This window comes from Cheilinus undulatus, linkage group 17 (genome assembly GCF_018320785.1).
Source record: "Cheilinus undulatus linkage group 17, ASM1832078v1, whole genome shotgun sequence".
NCBI lineage: Eukaryota > Metazoa > Chordata > Actinopteri > Labriformes > Labridae > Cheilinus > Cheilinus undulatus.
The window spans coordinates 10,752,488-10,775,753 of NC_054881.1; the positions used below are offsets into that span (position 1 = coordinate 10,752,488).

The following is a 23,266-nucleotide window of genomic DNA, read 5'->3' on the forward strand; positions in this document are numbered from 1 at the left end:
ATACCTCGCACTGTGGCAAAGTAAGGTGTCTTATAGCAACAATAGAGCAAAGAGAAAGAAGAAGCTAAAAATCTACTCTCCCCCATTTATTGTAAACCATCCCCTACCACACGAGAAGTGACTAACTCACTGGATAGCTTCACTCATAGTGCAAAAGCATTAAGACATAAAAAACATCAATAACCTACCAGAAACATAAGCAACGGAATCCCAGTAGTGATACAACATGCAACATCTAATCACATCTTAGCACTATACCCAAGGGCATGATGGGAAAAGTCAGCCACCATTTTGCCTTCAACATTCACACTTAACTGAGTGAAAGCACATCTATTTGTAGTTAAGTTGCTGTGACAACTTCTCTCTCGAGTGCCTTTTTTTCACATTCAAAATAAAGTCTGTTTTCATCCAAAACAGGGGGTAGAGTAACCTTAGCTCAAGAGAGTACATAAATGCAGGCACTGCTAAATCCTTGTAGTTTGGAAGAAAGGAGCAATATGAGATATTTTGAAGTAATTTTGATAGGCAAAGTTTTTATAATAAAGTTCTTCATTTATAAAGTTAATCTATGGTGGTAAATGCTATATTATACTATGCTGTATGAGGGTTTAATGGAACCCAAGAAGGACCTTATGTTTCAAACTGACCATAGCAGCATTCTGGAGTTTCAGGAAAGGCTGCTATGGTTTTAAGAGTGATAAAAGTTGTGTGAAAATGCTGATTTTTTAAAATAAAGTGCTTTATAGCTCATTCAAAATAAAAGTCTGTTCTCATCCAAACAGAGGGTAAAGTCACCTTAGCTCAAGAAAGTACAAAAATACAAAAATCACCCATGGGTGATGGATTGGCTTAACAAGACAATGTGGCATTCCTGCTATCTGCAAATTTGGAAGAGTCAGATACTTCTGGTTCTTGGTTCTTTTGGTCTCTTTTGAGGCCTAGATGTTGACTGATGGCCAGGGGAGCAGCCTGGACTCCCTTGTGACATCTTCTCTTGGGTGCATTTTTGGGTAGTGTTGGCAAGACTGTGTCTCTAAAAGTGACGTGCTCAGGAGGTTAAAGGTGGGAAGGGTTAGTCACCTGATACGGGCATGTGGCGCACTTTCCCAGGCCTGATCCAATCTAACTCCATACTGGGTGCCCAGTACTTGGTGGGCTGGTCCAGATGCAAACAGGACCAAATGTGTTGTGGAGAGGGCAGCTGGGAGGATACCTGGAGAGATGGGGCATGGGGGATGGCCATCAGGAGGCCGGAGCAGTGCAGGACCAAGGTTGATGCAGTGAAGTGCCAAACTGGCATACGCTCCCATACCTGACCTGAATCAATAATTATTTAGACAAGTGAAATGAATGCCCCATCCCTACTTGTGACTAACGCAGCCAGGCTACTGCACTATTTACATCTTCATTTAAAACTGATTTCTTGCCAATTACATGCTTTGAATATGGTCCAATGTGATGCTATTGAAGCTTATAGATTCACATGAGATGAACCATCTCTATCATAAAGGGCAGCATCTGGAGGACTAAAGGATTTTGATCTTCGTACCTCAAAGTATTCTGCAGGCTGAGGCCTTCAAACAAGCAAGTCCTCACATCAAAATGAAGAGAAGCTGAAAGGGAGAGACAGAGAGGGAGTGGAGAGCCACTCGCTTGGCTTCCAGTTGCAGCTCTATGCTAATCCCAGGAAGAGATGATCGTTTTCTATTTTATGTGTGTGTCGTCCATACTGCAAGGTCAGACAGCGCCTGTGTCAGCCTGTCTCCCTCTGACAGATGGTTACCTGACATCACCCACCCAGTCAGACTGCCTTTACTACTTAATATCACTGCTGCACTCGCTTCTCCTTGTGAACTGGAGACAAATCAAAGATATCAAACTTACTAATTAAACGCTTCTCCCTACCACAGAAAAAGGGATCTGGTGAGCATGGTGCAGGTAACCTTGCTCCAAGGATAGCCTTTGTGTTAGTCAAATGGCATAGATTGTTCCTTTAGAAAGAGGAAAAGGCTGCAGTAGCAACATTTGACCTCTTTTTGCACAGCAGATAATGACCACGCTGATTTGGAGGAGACAAGCAATGATGTTCTCCTTTTATGTGAGTGCTATCTCCAGGTAGTCATGGTGAAAACTCGTCATGAAAAACAAACAAAACAGAAAAAATACTACTCCGTTCAGAATGCGGCGCTCACAGCCTTTTAGATCTGCTGCGTTTACCTTTTAATCACAAGCATTCAGAGATTTTTTATGTGACCTTCAAGCCTGAAATGTTCACAAAGCAACCAAAACAGAGGGTTGGTAAATCCCTCAGCTAAAGCCTGCAGGGTGTAAAGGTTAGATAATAAATGCCCTCACATAGTGGCTCTACTCGCTCCTGTTAACAAAAACCAGAAAGGGATCTTTTCATCTAAGCTGATCTTTTTATTTTTCAAACCACTGCTCAGGCGTTTAATGCAAAAATAAAAACCGCACTTAATAAGAAGAAGTTAGAAGCCAGTGAATCGTATTGTTGAGCGAGGATAAGAGGTGGAAGCGAGCGGACATGCTCCGTTTGTGGAAGTCCACAGATCAACCTTCCCTGGGTATAGTCACCTCACTTGGCTGCTCTCTCTCTCTCCCTCTCTCTGGGGGCTGACAGAATTATCTTCTGCATCAGAGCTGAGGCCGGGCCAACGCTCCACACACAAGAGGGACTCCATTTCACACAGCTGGCCCCACCGTGGCCAAGGAGACTCAGCCAATCATTGCTGGAGCCTCAGTGGCATTGGCCGTCCACCATTTTGTAGCTCCTCAAGGTCTTCTCTGACCGTCCTGCTGGAGCTGCAGCCTCTGCCTGCCTGCGCTATCTTGTTACACAGATGGAAGTGTTTAGCTTTAAGAACCTGAGCAGGCAGCTTCCCCTCCTGTCTCTTCCTCTGCTGACTGTCATGGCAGTCGGCAAAAAGCAGAAGTGAGATGTGTGGGGCTTTTTCGTGTTGCAGAGATGGCCACCAAGAGAGCAGCTCTGCTTTTCTTCAAAGCTGAAGAGGACGTCCTAAAGACATCTGAGGGCTGGTTCTCTAAAGATGGAGCTTTCAGTCACCACTGTGTGCGATAACCATGCCTTAATATCACTGTAAATAATGTCTTAACCAGCTATTTCAAATTTCAGTTTTAGTGTACAGCTAATCTAATAAACCCTTTTTCTCTTCAAAATGGAGCACAGACCAACATTTTAGATGTTACAACTGAGACATTCTGCAAGTTCATGAAATACTAGCTCATTTTGATTTTGATGGCAGCGAGTTAAAGCTGCACCATGCAAAGAAGAAACCATATGTTAACATGACCCACAAACACCACTGTCTTCTCTGGGCTAAGGCTCATTAAAAATGGACTGAGGCAAAATGGAAAACTGTTCTGTGGTCAGTTGAAACAAAAATGTGAAATTCTTCTTAGAAACCATGAACACAATGTCCTACAGACTAAAGAGCAAAGGGACCATCCAGCTTGTTATCAGCAGCCAGTTCAATGTGATGGCAGCAACACATCCCAAAAAAGTAGGGGCAGGGGACCAGAAGGCTTAAAAAGTTAATGGTACCAATGAAAAACAGCTGAAGGAGCATTTTGCAACCAATTTGGTTAATTGGCAACAGATAATATGACTGAGTATAAAAGGAGCATTTTGGAGAGGTAGAGTCTCTCAGAAGTAAAGATGGGAAGAGGTTCACCAGTCTGCAAAAATAGAAATTGTCAAACAATTTCATAAAATCTTCCTCAGCATTAAATTGCAAAGACTAAATGGGTTCTCTCAACAACTGGGCAGGGACGTTTTTTGCAGTTTAAGCCACTTTCAATCCAGACCTACCACTTTTTAACCCTCATTCCCCACTTTTTCTTTAAGTTCAGCCATATTAAACTAATTTTTTGTCACTTTAAACCTATTTTTTTTACTCTTTTAACACATTTTTGCAACTTTTAGGCTATTTTGCTACTTTAACACATTTTTAACATGTTAATATCCAATTTCCCCATCTTTTTGCCAGTTTTGCCTCCATTTAACCCCCTTTCACCACTTTTTCTGCACTGGAAATCACTGCATGGGCTCAAGAACACTTCCAATAAATCACTGTCTGTCAGCACAGTTAATTGTGCTATCCACAAATGCAAGAATCATGCAAAGGAGAAACCATATGTGAACATGAGCCAGAAACGCTGCTGTCTTCTTTGGGCTAAAGCTCTTTTAAAATGGACAGAGGCGAAATGGAAAACTGTTCTGTGTCCAGTTGAATAAAAATGTGAAATTCTTCTTGGAAACTACAGACACCGTGTCCTGCAGACTAAAGGGGAGAAGGACCATCCAGTTTGTTATCAGTGCACAGTTCAAAACCTGCATCTCTGATGGTATGAGGTTACATTAGTGCCTGTGGCATGTAGGGGTGAGCACTGAAGTCAAGTACCAACATGGTGCCAGTACTAACATATCTGATGCCTCCCATACCAAATAACAACACAGATTTAAGTGCTTCAGTGCTGTTTCAGTACCCTGCCAGTTGCTTACACTCTAAATAAAATTCACAAAATATGTCATATGTCCCTCTGCATTGTTGTCTCTGATTGGTTTACTTATATGCTCTCCCAGCATCCCTTCATGATCTTTCTATGAATATTTCATGATAGTCAGCTTTTATTCACCCACCGACATTTTACATAGTTTGTTCTCTTAGAAATAAAGAGTCAGACCCCATTAAGGCATCAGCAACCCTTTAAAAACTATCGATTTAGCATCTGTATCAGGAAAATCCAAAACAATGCCCACGGCCTGAGCAGCTTACACATCTGGAAAGGCACTATCAATGTGGGAAAGTACATAGAGGTTTTAGAGAAACATATGCTCCCATCCAGACAACATCTCGTTCAGGGAAGACCTTGCACATACTGCATCCATTACAACAACATGGCTTCACAGTAGAAGAGTCTGGATGCTGAACTGGCCTGCCTACAGTCAGGATCTTTCATCAACAGAAAACATTTGGCTCATCACAGCACAGAAGACCCAGGACTGTTGAACAGCTCAAATCATACATCAGATGAGAATGGGACAACATTCCTCTCCTAAACTGCAATCATTGCTCTCCTCACTTTTCTGACCTCGTATAACAGGTCGCTTTAATGATGTGAAATTTTAATATTGTTGCATCTCTAATGTCATGACTGCAAAAAAGCAGAAGTGAGATGAGTGGGGGTTTTTTTTGTTTGCAAAGATGGCCGCCTGGAGAGCAGCTCTGCTTTTCTTCAAAGCTGAAGACGACGTCCTTAAGACATCTGAGGACTGTGTCTCTAAAAATGGAGCTTTCAGTCTGCACTGAGGCTTTATCTGGAGATGATCAGAAACAGGTGACCCAAAACTATATCAACATGTTCTAGTGCTCCAGTAAAAAGGTAAACTCAAGACTGAAAAGCATAGGAGATAAAACATGGGGCAGCCCTGTGCAACATGATTAAATATTCCATCTAAAAATGATTAAGTGCACAACTTAATTAACAGCCTGAGGCGTGATTATTTTTACAATTTATAAGGGAAGGAATAGGTAGATATATTTGGTTTTCTCAAGAGCTTTCTCCCTCAAGCTTGAAGAGAAAAAATCTCTAAAAGAATCCTATCAAGGACTGTACACAAGAGGGCTACAGTAAAACGTATCTACTCATAATGTACCATGCACACAGGGCAAAAAACTCCTGGAACTAAAGAAAACAAGGTTCATAGGCTAAACAAAAGGAGAGTAAGGCAAGTGAAGGATGTCCAAGGACAGATTTTGGAGAGAAACCAGGAAGTGTTTTTCTCCACAAAGACAATCACTCCAGGAAACCTTACATTCCTCACAGCCTTGGAGTCCTTCTCTCCAAGGAAACTATTTCCTGACGCAAATCAATCCGCCGCTGTCTCCAATATATTCTGTATTATCTCAGAAAGCATGTAGGAGATCACGGAACAAATACAAGCTAAGGTCAGCTATTAGGATGCCAAACACTACAGGAATATTTTAATGGTCTCTGATAAGGTGTCCAGTTCTCATTCTAAGTCAAAAGTCTTATCTCTGCTCCATCAGCAGACTCAAACTTTTTCTTCCACGCTTCTTTGATCACTTAAAAAGCTTTAAGTTTTATATAAAGATGCATGGTACCGGACTTTTGCTGTGTCTAATATGAAAATATTTCCAGACTCATTTTGGATGATTTTTTTTACCGTACTAGAACTGACCCGTTACTGTCATTACCTCTCCTCATAAACAGAAGGTACGGCCTTCTGGCCTGGTGCACGCTCATAAGAATGCTTAGTGATTTGCTCATGCCATGAAGCCCGAAGACATCAACACTTTTTAACAGCTTTTCTCTTTTAATTTTTTAAATTCACACATGAACTGAATATGGTGGTTCAGTGATTTGTAAATACACACAACTGAGGGCAGTTTTTATGTAACAGACTCTTCTGGAGGTGGGTGAAGCTGAGTGGACCGCCATTGTGCTGTCTGGATGCATTCAGTAAGGCCGGATGTTAAGACATAGATTGGTATTTGCTGATACCGGTATAAATTTGATGCATCTGTGCATCACTTTTATCTTCTAATATTAACAGCTGATCTACCTAACAGTATTTACTTCCAGCGAGTAAGAAATTGCAGTTTTCTGGCACAGAAACCTAGTATTCATCCATAACCCTTGCAGTGTTAAACTTTCCCAGTCAGACGGTAGCAGGCAGGGAGCCTCAGGAGGTGAAACATGACAAAAAGTACACAAAGGGAATCCTACATGCCATGACTAATATTTGTCTTTATATCATAGTTATGTCTAATTGGACAAGTCATGATTTAAACAAGAACAGACTGGCAACAACCCACTAATGTTAACACACGTGCACTTCAGTGGAAAATTGAGGCTTATTGCTCTAAAATACCTTCTTCCTTGGTTGTTCACACATGAATCAATCCATGCAAACAGGGGGGCTGAGGTTGATTACAAGGAGACAAGACATGACATAAAAAGAAAAACATGGAAAGGGCAAACAAAAGTCTAACAGACAGCACTATATGGAGGGTATCTGTATTTACATAGATGCTACATGTAGTTTGATCAGGGCTACCCGCAGAATTAGCCGGGCCCCTGACAAACCCAGAGAAAAGGACATCCCCAGCTGTGATTTGTTGATGATATCACTGCATATGTGTTAGATCACTAGCATTGGTGCTAGCGGCCTGGCTAACTGTTACCTCATTTCTATTATTGAGTCCTGCAGATGGAATTATTTACTGATGTTTCTTGTAAAAACCATTTTCATCACTTTTCTACCCATTTTTGCTACGTCTTTTGAACCATTTAACCCATTTTTGCCCCTGTTTTGCCCACTACAACCAATTTTTGCAACTTCTATTTGGCACTAGTATCCCATTTTGCCAATATTTGCCCATTTTGGCTGATTTTTACCCTTTTCTTCAACTGTTGCCTTTTTATCCCATTTTTACCACATTTGCCGATCTTTGCCACTTACGACCATTTTTGTTCATAATTTGCCCAGTTTTGGTGCATTCTTATTTTATGCCATGTTGCCTTTTTGACCAATTTTTGCCACTTTTTGCTACCGTTTTAAGCTTTCTCTTGCTGCTTTTTTGTCACTTTTTACCAAATTTTGCTGCTTTTGGCCCGTTTTTGCAACTGTTAAACCATTATTGCCACTTCTTTCACTTTCTGCCACTACTATTTGTCACTTATAACCCATTTTTCCCACTTTTTACTGTTTCTCACCACGTTTCCACCACTTTGAGACCTTTAAATGCTCCTTTTTGCCAATTTTTGTCACTTTAATGCCACTTGTAACCAATTTTTGCTGCCTTTTAACAATTTTTTCCCCTTTTTGCCACTATTAGACCATTGTTGCTATTTCTTTTAATTTTTGGCACTTTTTACAGTTTCTCTCCACTTTTCCACCACTCTGAAACCTTTTAGTGCTACTTTTTGCCACTCATCACCAATTTTTACTGCTTATTGCCAGTTTTTCCATTTTTGACACAATTATACCTTTACTGCTACTTTTAAACAATTTCTGTCTCTTTTCACAATTATTCAATCATTTTCCTAAAAGCTGGCTCGCTTTCTTCTACTTTATTTTCTGGCCTCCTGACATTTGTGCACATTGTGACTTAGATATGAAGTCTAACTTCACATTCCTAATCATTTAGTTCAGCATGCCCAGCAGAGTTGTTTACCAAATCAATAAAAGGTAATTCTGTTTTATTTCAAAGAACCATTATTGTACTACAGCACAAATCAATAAAATTCATGTTGTATTGCTTTGATAAGAGTGGTTATATTCAGGTTAAAAAATAAAACTAGGATGGCCAAATCTGACCCCTGGAACAGACCAAAAACACCTCATTATGCGCTAATTTATTCAAAATGGCGGATTTCCTTTTAGAGCTAGAGATTTGCTCCAGCAGACTTTTTTGTAGAGCTCCCTGAGCTGAATCTGTGTACCAAATTTCATAACTCTAGGTCAAAGTCTCTGTTGGGGCTGTTCCGTAGACGCACAAAAAGTGGCGCGATTGAGGCAATTCCTGAAAGCCATCTGTGAAACCTATATCAACCTTGCATTTTTCAGAACCCACATATGTGTGCCAAATTTCTTTTGTTTTTGAGAATGATAAGAGGCCCAAAAGGCCTGTGTTGTGATAAAAAAAAAAAATGACTAACCCTTTCAGTTTCAATAGGGCTCTCACACCCTCGGTGTTCAGGCTCTAATAAGGTTATCACAGACTAACATAGCTTTACAACGGACCGTGGGTTTGCTGACATCCCTTTTATCCCCCTTAAATTGGCCTTGAGTTTGACATACGTGAGGAAGTGGCGAACGTAACAAGAGTCTGCTGGACCACACTAGTGAGATCACTTTCCCTTATATAAATACAACGTGTAGGTACAGTCATAATGTCAATAAAATTGTGGTAAGGAACATACTGGTGCACATAGAAGATAATGCTGTTAAATCTTGTGCGGAGATTGCATCCATTGCAGGTTATATGGTCATGCATGGCTGCAACTTGTAAGATGTACATGTCATATCATGAGTAGTCCCTGAATATATCCTGCTTCATTCTCACAGCTCATCCTGACTCTAAATGGAGATTGAATGACGGGTTTCTATAAATTTTCAGGAGTGTGTGCCTATTTTTAAACATCTATGAGCCAAAAGTCCCATTATCTAAGCTCCATCAAGCAGAATCTACTCCCATCAAAGAAGAAACTCATATAGAAGGAAGGAAGGGCTGAGATGCAGTGAGGAGCTTTGAGAAAGTGGTGCTCAATGGACACATGCCAGAAAGCACTGCAATGCTGACTTCCTTGTAAGCCTGACATGGCAGTTACTCCAGTTACAGGGAGTGGGTGAGGTTACAAGCCTGACAGGATGGAGAATTTCAGAGTGACCTAAAGAAGAAGACACGGGAAGCTTTCATGAAAAGAGCTGAAACGTCAAAGTCAGCTTGGTTTCATGGCGGTGATGTTCAAGGAATGATTTTCTTAGACCTTTTTTAAAGCTTCTGATGAGTTTATCTAAAAGGAGGAATGTTGAAGTTCCTCTCCAGGTTCACCAAACCTTCCACTCGAAGCTACCCAACAAGTTTGAGAAGGGAAAGATGAGAGACCCATCAATATTAACTTACCACTGAGACCTCCTTTCCAAGCTCTTAAATATTTAATCGTCCTTGGACAGCTCTGTTGCTTCGTAGGCCGAGCCAGAGTGGATCCCTTCTACAAGACCACTCCTGTTCCTGCTCAATGAAGGCCTTGTGCGATGGCACCACACTGCCCAAGGAACGGGCGTCTCCAAAGAATTCAGGATTTTTTTTTTTCCCACCACAGGCAGCTCGATGCTGACAGAGCTGGTGCACTATGTCTTATTAGAGAAGGACATAAATCCTGAATATGCCGTCTTGGTGGCTTAATTTATCTTAATCTAGGAGCTGCAGCAGATTTATACCTGGAATCTTCCTTTCCTTAAAATCTAGCCCTCCATATGGCCAACATGTGTGGAGTGGAGGAGTCTGGAGAGGACAGAAACCACTGTGAGCTATTTGTGTTTTCAGGAGGGGAAAGGTGACGCTCGAGCTGTTGATGTTCTGATGGAAAGCAGAGAGGAGGAACCAGTTTTACAGTGAAGACAGAGGTGGCAACTGACAACAGAAACTGGAATGACACCTCCAGAAAACCACTTCCTTGTTGCACTTAAACCCTGACATGAAAAGAGAAGGCCAGCAGCCTGCCTAGTAACCTCAATAGAGGCAGATAATGATGCGATTGCACTTGGTCACAGATATTTAAATGGCCCCCCCACCTCCCCTTCTATACAGAGTGACTATTTCAGTGTCTGTTTGTGGTCTTTTAGCATTTCTTTGTCTTGTTTTTGGTCTTAAGTCTTTCTTTGTCTTTGAGCTGCTAAGTTAGTGGATGTTACCTGTTACCCAGAGGTCAGACAGATTACATTACCTGCAATTGATCTGGCAGACAACTGGCAATGCAATACTTTTTAAAGTCTGCCATGTATATAATGATTTTAAAGGAAGCTACAGTGCCTTTAAGTATTCACTCCCTCAGACGTCTTACTCTTTTACTGATTTTATAAACCAATGATGGTGAGTATAATCTGGATTCTTAGAAAAAAGAAACAGAGTTCAAGCCAACTGATGCTAGTAGTCTCACAATTAGGGAAAATGGAGATCACCTGAGTGCAGTGCATGTGTCTCAAGTGATTGTCTATGTAGACTTCATCTACAAAAAGGGGCAGAGCCGCCTCCTTTGCCTCAGAAGATGTTTTATCAGTCTGTGGTGGCAAGTGTTCTGTTTTATGCTGCAGTCGGCTGGGGAGGCAGTGTAAAACACAAGGATGCAAGGCGTCTGAACAAACTGGTTAAAAAAGCTGGTTCCGTGGTTGGAATCAAATTGAACTCATTGGAGGATGAGGTGGAGAGACGCGCACTGAGCAAGGTGAAGGCCATTCTGAGAAACATGGATCATCCACTTCATATCTCCCTCAATGAGCAAAGAAACAACGGTGGTGGACGGCTCCTATCCCTGCGCTGCAGGACAGAAAGATTTAGAAAATCTTTCATACCATCAGCAATTAGACTGTATAATTCTAAAGTAAACAGATGAGACTCCCAGACGATTGAATTTCCCTTTGGGGATAAATAAAGTTCTTGTATTGTATTGTATTGTATTGTAGCAGAAAGACACCTGTGTCTGGAAGGTTCAGTCACTGCTTAATCAGTATTCCTGGCAACATTACACCATGAAGACAAAAGAACACTCCAAGCAACTCAGAGGAAAGGTTACTGAAAGTCAGGGAATGGATACAAAAAAATACAAGACGCTGAACTGGGCTTCAGCAACTAAGATGGGAGAGACTCTGCATACAACAACTGTTACCCGGGTTCTTCACCAGTCAAAGCTTTATGGGAGAGAGGCAAAGAGAAAGCCACTGTGAAAGAGAACTCAGATTAAATCTGGACTCGAGTTCGCAAAAGGCATGCAGAAGACTCCATGGTTAAGTAGAAGAAAGTTCTTTGGTCTAATGAGACCAAAAATGGAGCTGTTGGCCATAAGAAAACACACAATGTCTGGTGGACATCAAACACTGCACATCACCACTAACACACCATTCTCACTGTGAAGCACAGTGGGGGCAGCATCATGCTGTGGGGATGATTCTCAGCAGCAGGCCCTGGAAGGCCTGTGAAGGTAGAGGGTAATATGAATGCGGCAAAATAAACAAAAAGAAAAATCCAACTTAATTCAGTCTATTAGACAACTACAGCCTAGGAGAACCTTTATTGGAGGAATTAGTTTCAGCTTGTTGCATTTAGTAGGGTCAGCAAGAAACACAGAGCAAACATACTCTACAGATTGGACATAAAATCTTAAACGAAGCAAAGATGTCTCACAATCTTTCCTGTCTTTGTGAGACATGCAGGTTATTCATAAAAGCCTTGACTTGTTAACATGTACGCTGAAATGAAAATCAAGCCTTGATGCAGCCGAGACGCTGCAGCCACACACCCAAGCTGTTAGTTTACATGAGTGGTTCCCAAAGTGGGGGTTGGGACCCCCTGAGGGGTCAAGAGACAACCAGAGGGGGGTTGAAGGATGCCTACATAAAAGAATATGATCAGTTTTAAGTGATTTCAAATTGTATGTTTTCTTACTGAATCTATAATAAAACTGAAACATCGCCTTAGATAAAATGCAAACAGCATTATTAAACACCTTTTTATCAGTTATGTTAAAACATAAATTACTACATTACTACACTGTTAGAAAATAATGTTTTATTGTATTCTATTGTAGGACGACTCCGAACAATATCAAACATTAACTTTGCCTTTTAATGAATTGTACTACAGTTAGCTTAAAGCTAATCTACCTCTACCTCGGCCAAAATGCTGCTGTGTTCTTCAGTTTTTTTTTCTTTCCAGTATTGGGAAGACCCATCCGTGAGTGTATGAGGCTATGCGCAATCTTAAGAACTTTAACAACCTCGAGAGACAGTGGGGTCCCCCAGTCTCTGAGACTGTTATTTTGGGGGGTTGTGGACTAGAAAGGGGACCCCTTGTCTACAAGGGATCAGCCCTTTAACTTTCAGTAAAACCAAAGCTCACAGTGCTGAGATGCTGGGACTGGAACACTCCAAACGTCAATGTGAATACTCAACGACTGAAGTTTATAGTCTGTGCCATTAACTGGCTGTTTAATGAGCACTGGGACGAAGTGTTGCTGACAGCGGGAATACACTCACTTAAGATCCACTATCCATATAAGCTCATTTTGAATTTGATGGCAACAAGGCAAGGCTGTATCCTGAAAAGAAGAGGCCATATGTCAGCACGGTCCGGCAAAACACTGCTGTCTTCTCTGGGCCAAAGCTCATTTAAAATGTACTAATGCAGAATGCAGAACTGTTCTGTGGTCAGATGAATCAAAATTTGAAACTTGTTAGAAACTACGGTCGCCATATCCTGCAGACTAAAGAGGAGAGGGACCATCCAGCTTGTTGTCAGTATACATTTCAAAAGCCTGATGGTATGGGGTTACATTAGTTCAAATGGCATGGGCAGCTTACACATCTGGAAAGGCACTATCAATGCTGAAAAGTACAAGAGGTTTTAGTGCAACATATGCTCCCATCCAGACACCGTCTCTTTCAGGGAAAGCCTTGCAGATTTCAGCAAGACAATGCTTAACCACATACCACATCCAACACATCAGCATGGCTTCACAGTAGAAGAGTCCAGGTACTGAACTGGCCTGCCTGCTGTCCAGACCTTTCACCAATCGAAAATATTTGGTGCAAGAAGACCCAGGACTGTTGAGCAGCTAGAATCTTACACCAGATAGCCATGGGACAACATTCCTCTCCTAAACTCCCAGCAACTGTCTCCTCACTTCCCAGGTGGTTAGAGACTTCTGTTAGAAGAAGCGGGGATGCTACACTGTCCCTAATTTTTTGGAATTGGGATGTATATTAGCCAAAGAATACTGTGACACCTGATGTAATTTTGATCAGAAGAGTTGCTGTAGCGAAGGGATTTTTGTAGGCCAACAAGAAAGCTAGCTTTGTTGGCATCCATCTCAAAAGTCTATGTGTTTTCAAGCCGACAGCCTTCAGGCCCATTCAGTAATCCCTTCATGTGCAGACACAACATTCAAATATTTAAAGGGACCAAATCTGGTTTCTCAACTTTGTCAAACTTTTATTTCTAAAATCAAACATCAAAACCAAATAGGATTGTATTCAATTCATGTCTGAGGTCAGTAAAATGCAGTAAAAAAGAGATGAGAGGTTTTACGTTGCACTGTGAAGATATTAGTGTTTGAACTGGGGCCAGTCTGTTCCAGCACGCTTACAAGTGTAGCAGCAGGGCCAGGCTGCATCTCATGAGCCATGCATCATGTCAAGAAAGCACTCACTGGAGCATTTCAATTTGCTTTTGTGCGTCTCCCTGGCCTTCTTCACTGCCCCAGGTGGAGAAGAATGGACGAGTGCATCACCCAATGTGAGTGAGTGAATGAGAGAGAGAGGGAGGGAGGCTTGCTGTACATGTGTGCGTGTTTGACTGTGAGAACACAGAAGACTTTCTGAGTGAGTGATGAGCTTCACAACCATTTCCTTCCAGCATTCAAACCATCACTGGAGTCTCTCTTGTTAAATCCCCTGTCCTCTTTGTCAGGCCTTTTTAAGAGTAATCCTGAAATACCTTGCAATAGTCCAGTTATGTAATTCTACTCCAGAAGTAGCCGTCATAGTTCAGTTCTGCCCTGTCACCTTGGAGCTGAACTGCAGTAACGTGTTTAAAATATCAAATAAAAAGACAGACGTTCAACTAGTTAGGTCTGGATCGCTTTCATGGCAATGTAAACATGACCGTAATATTTGGCCAGCTGCAAATTTGCATATTACTACTGAGGATAAAGGCCATTATGTAATATAGATTATCTCTATAACCTGCTTCCTTTCTAGTATATTATCCAATTATAAATCAATGATGTGTTCTAATACTTAGATGAGTCTATCTTTACTAAATTTTGGCAACTTTTAACCTGTTTAAGTGTTTGAAGCAGGGCCTGAAAAACCTGCTAAGGGGCACCAGGGCAAAACAAATCTAAAGGCCCCTAATGCCCCCCAAAACAAATATGAAAGTAAGCAAAGAGTTTGTGTGTTATTAACGTTTTATAATTGCCAAGTGTTTTATACTTTCATTTATGTAGAGCAATTTGATGGAAAGTAGATGATAAATTGATCTGTCTCAGACATTAGAAAGTGCATTTTGCCAGTCAATGACAATAATTTCTATGATTGCACCCGAGTCTAAATTTGGGATGTGTTACTCTGTGTTTAAAAACCATGTGCACCTTTTCAGTGAAAAATTTCCTTAATACTCAGGGCGCCGATGACCTCAAGGTTAGATTACCCTCTATATGCAGACGGGCCAGTGTTGAATTCCTCCTGTGGTGCCATTCCCCACTCTCTCATCCCTGTTTCTGATTCTATCCACTGTTGTCCTCTAAAGGCACAAAAAGATGAATAAGTTGAAAAATCCTCAATATTTGAACCTTAGCCTTAGAGGTTTAAAAGTTGAGGTAAATAAACTATTGCACACTGATATCTTAGGGCACATTCACACCAGAGCTGTTTGGTCCGTTTTAAACGACCTCTTGTCCGTTTTCGTTTGGAGTGGTGTGAAAGCTCATACAAACTCTGGTGGGTCTCGGTTTGCTTCCAAATGAACCTTGGTGTGGCTTGTTTGAGTGTGAAAGCAAAGCAGACCACTTTGTGAACCAAAGGCAGGAAGTGGCATAAGGCAACATGATTTAAAAATGATTTTAAAAATGTGGTTTAATACACTCAAATACATGGCAGTACCTCGCTCGGCATCTGTGTCGCCATGGCAACATGTGATAGTCTCGCGCTCACATATTGGCTAGTCTTTTTCTTCGGTACTGACTTATCGGTCTCATGTTAAGAACAACATGCTAAACAGCTCACTGCTTCGCTGTCTGCTCATAACGGCCACAGACAAAACCAGAAACCCCAAGACAGCATAAATTTGGTGTTGTTTCATTGTTTATGTAAAAAAAAAAGACCAGCAGAAGGAGATGGATTTTCAGTTTTGTCTTTATCTAGCCTAAGTCTCTTTTTCGTCTTTGTTTGGGATGACAGCATCACAAACATATGGTTTGTTTCATCTGGCCAAGGGCAATCTGTACGCAAACCAAACCAGGGTTGCCAGATCCAATGTTTTCCCGTGGAATTGGGCTACTTCCAGGTAGATTTTTGTGTGATTGAGTGGACCCGTTATTGATGTCTTATGTACATGTTTTTAACGTTCAAAGCAGAATAAACATCTTTATTTAGCCTCAAATAGCTTGGTTTTGGGCTAGTTTTATCAGCCATTTGGCTAGATTTGACCCAGACCTGGCAACCCTGAATGAAACCATGTGAACGTGTGCCAATGTTGCAATTTGAGTTCCAAACCAAACCGAGACCCCCAGACTATCAGGTGTGAAAACAAACTTATACTCCCTGTCAGTACCACCAAGGCCTTGGTGCTGATTGGCTGATAGTTGTGTGACATCAAACCAGTCAGACAGTTTGTGGGCGGGACATTAGGTGAGACTGCAGAGAGTAAACAAAACTTGGGGGGGGGGGGGTGGTGGCAACCTTGCAGTGGAGCCAAACTAGCACACTTTTGAATGAATTGATTTTGGCTGATTATTGGTAAAATATAATGCTAATACAGATAATTGGCTAAATGCCAAATCTCTGCATTGTTAATCAGCCATGCTGAAAATTGGTCTACCTCTATTACATATGACAAATAGACACTGTATTTTTAACAACAAAGGGTAAAAATCAAGGAAAAGCAGCTTATCCTATGCTGACCACGAAAAACCTTTTTCTTCACTGAAACGAACTCTACTGTCATAAAAGCTTAACTTTTTTAGATCAAACAACCTGTTAATCCTCTAAAAGTTTATGATCTAAATTCTTAGACAAAGGCACTCTTTTAAACAAATCAAAGAGTGACTTTAAGGTCCTGTGCTTGCGGTTTAACACCATATTAATGTGTAATAAATTAAATTACCACTAAGTAATTGCCATTGCAAGAACATGGAGACCTTGGCTGTCCCTAGAGAAGTTTCTCTTGTTACCCATACAGTCTCAGCTCAATGCAACACAATACAAAATAAATCAATATACTAGACAATCACATCAAACTATATCTATGTGCATACTAGATAAAGTATTTTATGGATATGTTGTCTTTAGATTTGTACCATTTAGATGGTGTTCTCCTTCACCTTTTGCACCAGATCTTGGTTAAATATATGCCTGAATATGTGACTTTTATGTTGAAGGTTTTCTACTCCCAATGCAATCAAATATTAAAACAAGAGAGGTTGTATCATTTTAGAACTCGTGGTATTGAAATGATCGAAGAATTGAAATTTGTGACAACCTTATTTAAATGCCAACTCTGTCGCTGAGAAAGGAAACAACCCTGACCCAAACGACCTCAGCTGGTGAGTTGAAGTGAAAACCTGAGCATGCAGATTAGCTGCTTGTGTAGCATGAATAAGCTTTACAAAACTGAGAACGAGTCAAGAATGTGTTGGAGACTTGTGAAAGTTACTACAGGGAGTCTACCACAGCACACTGCCTCAGAATCTCTAAGACAATCTGAGAGCTTTTTCCAGAAAAAAAAAAAACAGCAGACATGACAATCATATCCCGAGTGAAATCACTGAGCTCATTTGCAGAACATCCACCTTCCTCCAGACTACATGCGCTGCACCCGTCTGCCAGACAAATGTGTCGACGGCAGCAGATTCCCGCCCCGGCTGTCCTCTATCGGCTCCTCCTTGAGAACCTGTTTGCCCTGCATGCCACGCCAGGGAGAAGGAGCATCGCCACCATTTTGATTGCTCTTCTCAGCCCCGGCATTGTCGCAGCACAGTGTGTCAAGCTTGCAGTCTCCTTGTCAGCAAGATTTCACACAGTGGCCAGGGGAACTGCAGAGCGTAGCACAGACCCACACGGATAGACACTCACACAGACACACTGGAACACGCTACTGCTTGCACACCTCTTCTGACAAGCTGGCCAACAGACAGCTTCAGGAAAAGTCCCTAAATAACTTTTAATTCACATGAAACAGCAATTAATTACATCTGATCCTGTAATAACATGCAGGTGCCCCCATATAAACCCTCCTCCCTGAATAAAAGCCATCAAAAACTTGGTATGTTTACATGTAAAGTCAAGATGTTGTTATATCTCATTTAGATGATTTATCTTGACTACTATCCTTGTAATAGCCTGCATGAACAGCAAGAGAATCAAATTAATACCTGGAGCATGTCCACCTTTTCGCCAACATGATGGACCTTCTTCCAGTTGTCATTGCTAATGCTCACCTACTCCTGGGTCAAAGTCCAGCATGGAAATTCTGGATTATGCTCAGAACACCAGGTCCATTTTGAGTCAGATTGAGGTATGCAAAATAAACTTATCTCTGTGAGCCAGGTGTTTAACCCTCAAATTCCACATACTCCGTCTGTGCAGAAATCTGCATACAAGGGAACTGGAGAACAAATTATAACCTTTTTTGCTACTCTTTGCAATTCAGCAGCATGCGCAGAAGTGCCACTCCACTTGAGATATGCACCAAGTCTATTTTCAGTGAAGGTCGCTGCCAAAACACATCAATTAATGAAGAGCATGTCAACCCAAACAGGAACAAGAATGCAAAAGGTTCACCTCATTATCCCAGTTGTGTTTACTGCTACACTAGAATATTTGCAGAGCATTCTTCAGTTTGCATATTATCGATCACCCTCTGTGCTTGCAACAGACATCCCACTAGAACGTCCCTCCTATTCTCTTCTTGCTACTGATATCATCCTGTACTCCTGCATACTAGAATGATGGTTGTGAAACGCTACCTCATCAACAATAAGCCTTTACAAATGCAGCTCAACTGCTTAGATTATAGATATCAAAAGTTACATTGCAAAAGGCTAGTAATGTTATTTGACTGTAATTACACAACATTCTGCTGATAGATACAATAGAAAGAAAGTCAGAAACCTAAAAATAAACAGGATGGCCATCCTTATAGCCCTAGACATGTGTCGCTCTGTGGGAAATACTGAACTTAGGTCACAGCCACGGGTCACTGATTGGTCAGAGGGTCATAAATATGACTCCATGGATGAAGAAAAGTTCATTTTGGAATTGGAAAACCACATGCTTTTTTATAACACTACCGTTCCTTGCTGGAGGACGGTTTCCTAATGCACAAGGATGTAAAATTTCTGCAGATATTTACAGCCAATGCACTGAATACGCATGTAACAGAAATATACAATTGTGCCATCAAATGTATAACAGCTGCCAGACTGTCTACTTCCCTGACTTATTGGAGACACTTGGTCTTCTTTACAATTACAAAAGGTACATACTGATGTATCATATCAGCAAAATAAGTTTGGGAATATTGGCATGTCGGATATCCGGTATCGTGCATCCCTATTTTGAAGTCCATTTGTAGTCAGACTACTACAGGAATTCAACTTTTTCTAACTGCATGTAAATGTGAATGACACAACAGAAAACAAAATTTAAATATGTCTAATCTTGTAATTACATGCATGTGCCTCCATATAAAGCCTCTTCATTCAATTATCCACCAATTAGGAGTAAAGAATGAGTCATTTTTTTGATAAAAAGCCATAAAATGCTGCCAAAATCCCATTAAGGAACCAAAACAGCGGCAAAAACATACACAGAGTATGTGGAGCTTACATGTAAGCCTAACTTCAACTTAGTAGTAAGATTTCAATTGTACTTGCATATTTACGAGTATTTTAGAATCCAGTATTAGTTGGAATAATTGCAGCAATTCTATTGTTTTCACTGCATGAAAATGTGATTTAAATATTTATTATGCAACAACATGCATATTTAATCTCTCAATTATCAATCATTCAAGAGTTCAATAGTTTTGATAAGATGCCATAAAATGCTGTAAAATCACAAAAGGAGGACCAAAATAGCAACAAAAATCAACACAATGTATGTGGAATTTACATGTCAGTTTGACTTCGTCTTGGTAGTACAATCTAAGCTGGACTTGCATGTTTACATGCATTTTAAAGCCCTGTTTAAGTTGGGATAATTGCTGTTATTTTACTTTTTTATCATTGCATGGACACATGATTGAAGTGAAACAGAAATTAAATATTTAACTGCTAAATAAATAATTGTGCCTCCTTATAGAGCCTCTTCATTCAATTATCCACCAGTTAGAGCACAGGAATGAACCACTTCTGAATACAAGCTGTCAAACCAAAAAGGTGACAAAATTTCAGTTGGACTTCTATGTTTACATGCATTTTAAATCTCTGTTTAGTTGGAATAATTGCAGTTATTCCACTGTTATCAAATGCATGTAAACATGATTGAGCATAAATTAGCAATTAATTGCATCCAATTGTGCAATTATGTACATCTTCCTTCAATTTCCTTCATTTAGGGGTACAAGAGTTCAATAGTTTTGAGTAAGAAGCCATAAAATGCTGTAAAATCCAAAAAGGTAACAAAAACTGACGCATACTATGTGCAATTTAACTGTTAGTCCAGGTTGGACTTGGTAGCACGCTTTCAGACAGACTTGCATGTTTACATGCATTTTAGAGTTAGAATAATTGCAGTAATTCCACTTTTTCTCATGTCATGTAAATATGATTGAGCATAAGTTAGCAATTAAATGCATCTAATTGTGCGATTACATACATATAAACCCTCTTCATTCAATTATCCATTATTTAGGGGTACAAGAGTTCAATAGTTTTGAGTAAGAAGCCATAAAATGCTGTAAAATCCAAAAAGGTAACTAAAAAGTAACAAAAATGGATGATACTATGTGCAATTTACATGTTAGTACAAGTTTGACTTGGTAGCACACAATCAGTCAGACTTGCATGTTTACATGCATTTTAGAATCGATTTTAGTCAGAATAATTGCAGTAGTTCCACTTTTACTCACTTCATGTAAACATGGTTGGCATAAAACAGCAATTAATTGCATGTAAACATGCAATAACATACATATAGACCCTTTTCATTAAGTTATCCACCAATAAGGAGCACAAGCATGAACCAGTGTTTTATAAAAAGCCATAAAATGTTCTAAAAGTTGCAAAGGAGAACCAAAAATGCAACAAAAACCCTTTAAAAACAGAGGAACAGAATCATCTGGAGAACTTCCCTTCAGAAACTCCAAACAACAGAGGGAGAGAAAGTCTGTACAGGAGTTGAGACCACTTTGTTGAACATTAACTACCTGCAAAGCCAAAACACTGCATTAATCAGCTTTAAAATCCACACAGACAGTCCAAATAAAGTCCCACCAACCAAGATTCAGAATAAAAGGAGTCCCTTCACATTTAGAAGGTAAACTATGTTCATGTAAGGAGTTAAAAGTCATGCGTTAACCCTGAACCCACCTCACTTTTTCTGCTGCTTCCTCTGGCTGACTAAACTTCCGAGCAGAAATAAAGAAGCAGAAGAAGAGGAAGTAGCAGAAGAAGAGGAGAAGAAGGAGGAGAAGAAGAAGAAGAGGTTGTGGCTGTTTTTATCTGAACATAACCTTTGTTCCTCTGCCTGTCTGACTCCAGGGCTCTCCTAGGAGACTCCTCTGCCTTCCTCCATTTTATGGTGAAGGAAGCCCTCCTCAATGTGACATACCTGTCTTCAGAGCAGTGACAGCGACTAGACATCCAAACACAGAGCAAAGGGGAGACAATATAATCCAGAAGCACCCAGAACAAGCACAAATGAGTGGGATTTACAGAGCCACATAAGGGTTCAGAACCATCTAGATAGCTCCAAGTTAAACCTTGGAGAAGCGAGCCGAAATGGTCACCAGATAAGGTTTTTAAAAGCATGTGGGAGGAGGGGGGAGGCATATATCCCCTTCTTAGACTGGACATGGCTTTCATGGTGAGTGTATGTGTGACTGGATGCCAGCTCCTCTGTGTCGCTAATGGAGGCTTGCTTTGGGAGAGGAGAGCAATCCGTGCAATGGCTTCTCCCATGAAGCTAACGCGCAACAACACGCACGCCACAACCGGCCAGAGAGGGAGAGAGAGAGGGGGGAGAGAAGAGGGGGGAGAGAGGCAAGCACAGCCGGGGTTACAGTAATTCCCTTGACCAGACATGTCAGAATAACAAAACACTCGGCAAAAACACGCAGGCGAGAGCTCGTTTTTACACCGCTAGCGTCCATTTCCTTGTGTCACTTTGACAACAAACCGATAGGCGACATAGCGGGGAAGCGCTACATGGGTTAGGATATAAACTGGCGAGAAGACCCACTTGACTTTGGCAGCATGGAGCGCCCACCCGACTAAAAAAACCTTTCCTCTCCATAAAGGACCTGGACTAAAAGGAGACACGGAGAAGAAGAAGGAGAAGAAGGGGGGGTCAGCTCTTTCCAGGTCATTCACGAGGCGCTCTCCAAATTATATCCCATGATCTACCATCGCGACGTTCTCGCAGACCTTGAAAGCCCAGCCGAAACTGGAAATATAGTGCAAAAACTCACTGGTACAATCTTCTCCTCGAGCGATCCTCCCAAAAGTTGTCCTCGTATTTCATGCGTGCGCCCGGTCGGTCTAATGGATGATCGCCATCTTTCCTGCTTCTCCTTTGCTGCAGCTGCAGATGACCTGAGATCCGTCTGTCTCTGAATAATGAGCAACCACACAGACAAGGAAGACAATCTGCAAAGCAGGCTACACACAAAGAAGTTTGGGAGACTAGCAAGCACCAGAGGGTGCACAAGAGTTTACGATGAGACGAGGGAGCATCAGCAGCAGGATGGACAACGTCTCTGTCTGAGAAGCTCATCCTTCATGTAGACTGAAGTCAGATCGCCCTGCAAAGCCCTTATCAGCGGCTCCGAGCAGCAGCAGATACACGAGGGCTCTGTAGATTTTATATAGGCTCTCCATACTGTGTGGATGTGGGTCTGCCACGTCATGAGGTTATCTGCAGTTCACTTTGGTGGTGATGATGCTGCTTACACTCTTCATCCAGACACATTAACATAGATAGATAGATAGATAGATAAATAGATAGATAGATGGATAGATAGAAAGAGTGCACCTTTTGAATAAAAATGTCAAAAATAAATAAAAAATGCAATGAAATATCTTCATAAAAATAAACCAACTTGATCACACTCCCTCCAAATGTTCATCATCTTTTATTCTGCACATGCATTCATGACAATAAACACCATTTTACGTTTTTATAAAGGTTTACCACCATAAAACATGAAATCCCTGCTGTGTTGCAGTCACCACTGTGTGCTGTTCCTGCAGCCTGCATGCAGCTCTGTCCACCAGCTGCTAACAAAGAGGGAGCCCAAGACAAAAGGTGCAGGGTCCTGCTCAGATGTATGTCAGAGTAAAAGATGGGTGGGTGGATGGGTGGGTGAGCTAGTGGGCTAGGAGGAGGGTGGGATGGGGGGGCTTAGGGTGGGTAGGATGGAGAGAAGACTACCCAGCATGATTGAGTGACCATAATGTCATCAAAGGTAGATTTATCTGCCTCCATGGCTGATGCTGAAGTGATTTAACGTGATTGCAAAGGTTCGTACGGAAGCCCAAAGTG

The 23,266-nt window shown here is 41.2% G+C and overlaps 1 protein-coding gene across 2 annotated transcripts in view; it reads right to left on the reverse strand.

The window, feature by feature from the left end:
- Positions 1 to 22,763, reverse strand: part of znf462 (zinc finger protein 462) — an 88,725-nt gene extending 65,962 nt beyond the window's left edge. For both annotated transcript variants that reach the window (XM_041810468.1, XM_041810466.1), the window contains exon 1: positions 22,194 to 22,763. The gene's annotated coding sequence lies outside the window, so the exon portion shown is untranslated. The remainder of the gene's footprint in view (positions 1 to 22,193) is intronic.
- Positions 22,764 to 23,266: the final 503 nt, after the last annotated feature.